Source organism: Chrysochloris asiatica, unplaced genomic scaffold (assembly GCF_000296735.1).
Source record: "Chrysochloris asiatica unplaced genomic scaffold, ChrAsi1.0 scaffold00338, whole genome shotgun sequence".
Lineage (NCBI taxonomy): Eukaryota > Metazoa > Chordata > Mammalia > Afrosoricida > Chrysochloridae > Chrysochloris > Chrysochloris asiatica.
In genome coordinates this window covers 1,042,110-1,044,507 of record NW_006408856.1, presented here as the reverse complement: position 1 = coordinate 1,044,507, position 2,398 = coordinate 1,042,110, and positions in this window count along the sequence as shown.

The following is a 2,398-nucleotide window of genomic DNA, read 5'->3' as shown; positions in this document are numbered from 1 at the left end:
ACAACCTTATCGCACACCTTTCCCAATTTTAAAACATTCAGTGTTCCCATGCTCTGTTCGAACAACTGCTAATTACTCATGTTAACAAACTATTTTTCATCTTTGAATCTATTTCCAACTCAATACATAACTCTAAGGTAATGATTCAATTATGTAATGAAAAATTTAGAAGTGTGACTAGAATGAAAGAGTTTATCCAAATATAACACCAAATAGCAAAATTTACTAAAAGCTCCTAATGAAGTTTTCATATACAGATAAAATGCAATATAATGCTATTTCCCTCTATAAGTTAATGCATTGTCTCAACTTTCAAAAAATAAAAGTAATAAATAAATAAGCAAGCTAAAGAATTATAGTAAGTGAAGAACTATTCATTGCTTTTCTAATGAAGAACATGATAACCTTGTGACTGATTCAATCCATAAGCCAGTTAGGTTTTGCAAACCTTTAAGAATAAATAATCTGGTTTGGGATAATTTTATCATATACCTAACATTCATGACAACAAGCTTCTTAAAAATGAAGTATCCCAAGTTATACTTGAAATATTTAAGAAAAGTAAAAAGTATTTTCAATTTTCTTGAGTCAATTCTAGAATATCATGCCATTTAAGAGATAAATGAGCCAATTTTCTACAAAATCTATTATTAATCCTACCAATTACATATAAAATACCAAAATGTCTGCTATCATGCATTATCTATTATAATTAGGATAAGTAATTCAGTCAACAGAAAGCACTTACTTTTTTATTTGACATTTGTCACTGCAGTATTTGGACCAAATGAAATTTTTATTCCTCATAGGCAAAGTCTGTCTTAAAATATTTGCCACCTAGGCTTTATTTGATAGTTATGAGACATTTTTATTCTCCTTTTGAAAGTAAAAAAGTTTTCAATGCTTGTCAAGTCTCTGAAGCTTTAGTCTAATAGACGTTTTAGAAAAGAACATCTTTAGGTGTCCAGATGATTAATGAGATAAGTCTGAGCACTGAAGCACAGAGGAGAAAGAGGTCAGTGGCATGTATATGCTTACCTGGAATATTATAGAGGAACAGGAATTTATCACATATTGAACAGATATCAAGTTACTTCAGATTTCACTGACAGTTATTTTCATGACATCTTTTAAACAATTAAAGAAGATAGAGATATACATTGTAAAAAAAGATAAAATTTATAAATAACTTAAACCATTTACAAAGTAAAAAGGCAAACACTGGGTTAGTAGGATAATTTAGTAGTGGTACTTACCAAAAAAAGCAAGAGGACAAACTATTACTTTCTTTAAATTTTCTTGTGTTAGCTTGGAATTCACAAAATGAGGACACTTCAAAGCAAAATCAATTATATAAGCATAAATTTTAAGTTTTGTTATCTAATTGTTCTATTTTTTAAAAAATCATTCTGAAGGTTGAAATCTTTGTTTCCATTAAATTTTTAGTGTGTATCTCAACTATTACTCATATCGTCCCCTGGAAAAACCTGTCCCGAGAAGTTGAATCATGAAGAAATAAAAAGTAATAGGAATGTGGACATTGGGTTTTGGTCCAAATCAGATATTAAATATTTTGAAGAGATTTAGTACATTGATGTCCAGTTACTCTTCACATTTTTGGTCCTCTACTTTTAAAAATACCTGTATTCTCCAAATCATATACTGGATTATTGCTACTTTCCCCATTCTTTTTGTAGACGTGAATGAAACAAAAATGAATGTGGCCAAATACTAAGAACAATTTTTAAAGCAGAAAAATTAGAAGTATTAAAAAATTTCTCAAGTAGAATATAAGTTCATTTTTTCATGCAAATCTCTTCTTTTTTATTATCATTTTCTTTCTGTTAAAAATGAATGTAAAAACTTCAAGCTATACTTTATTTTTCAAATGCACAAAGTATTTTCTTCCAGAACAGCAGGACTTACTTTGTCCTCTTTGAACATAAATGTTGTTTGACTTAATATTAATTAAACTATAAAGGGAAGTACAGCTGGAGACTATTCAGAAAGGGTTAAAAAATTCTAATGCATGTAAAGAAGAAAATATACCCAAAGGAAATACAGGGTGATTGCAAGTAATTAGAGAGTCCAGGGTTGATTTCCTTCCTGTACCAAACAATCTAGATGATTTCTAAAATCTCCACTGAAATGTGAATAAAATTGTGAGGCAGAAAAAAAAAAAAAAATAGATGAGAAATAATTAGGCAAACACATCTGCTAGTCAGTGAAACTCCAAGTACCTTAAAATTTTTTGGGAAGAACTGTAATCAAAAGTAAGTGGAAGATGACTAAAATAAAGTTATGGATTGAACACTGATAATCTCAGTTATCATGCCTATGTTTGACATTAAAAATTTTAAATGTATTTATGAGACAAAATGCAAAAAAAAAAAAAAAA